Source organism: Myotis davidii, unplaced genomic scaffold (assembly GCF_000327345.1).
Source record: "Myotis davidii unplaced genomic scaffold, ASM32734v1 scaffold3578, whole genome shotgun sequence".
Classification (NCBI taxonomy): domain Eukaryota; kingdom Metazoa; phylum Chordata; class Mammalia; order Chiroptera; family Vespertilionidae; genus Myotis; species Myotis davidii.
This window is the reverse complement of record NW_006289094.1, coordinates 610,962-611,208: the sequence shown is the minus strand read 5'-3', so window position 1 is coordinate 611,208 and position 247 is coordinate 610,962. Positions and strand designations below refer to the sequence as shown.

At 68.4% G+C, this 247-nt stretch overlaps 1 protein-coding gene across 1 annotated transcript in view; it reads left to right on the top strand.

Annotated features, from left to right (window-relative positions):
- The window catches only part of PDDC1 (Parkinson disease 7 domain containing 1), a gene marked incomplete at its 3' end in the record, with an annotated part of 4,280 nt that overhangs the window by 3,515 nt on the left and 518 nt on the right, over positions 1–247 (top strand). The window lies entirely within an intron of this gene.

Genomic DNA, 247 nt, shown 5'->3' with positions numbered 1-247 from the left:
CCCCCCCCCCCACAGGCCACGTGGGTCTGTTCCACCTCCAGGCCTTTCACTCACTGCAGGGCTCAGCTCCCACTGGCCTCCCATTACCTCGATGCTGGGGGAGGGTGTGTCACCCCTGGAAACCCACAGCAGGAGGGCCCCCCCCGGGGTTCAGCCTTGGAGCAATGCTGTGCTCCACCCGTACGTGGAGGGCAGGGCCCTGCCTGGATGGGCTCTACCTGAGCAGGGGGTGCCCTGTCCCCGCAGC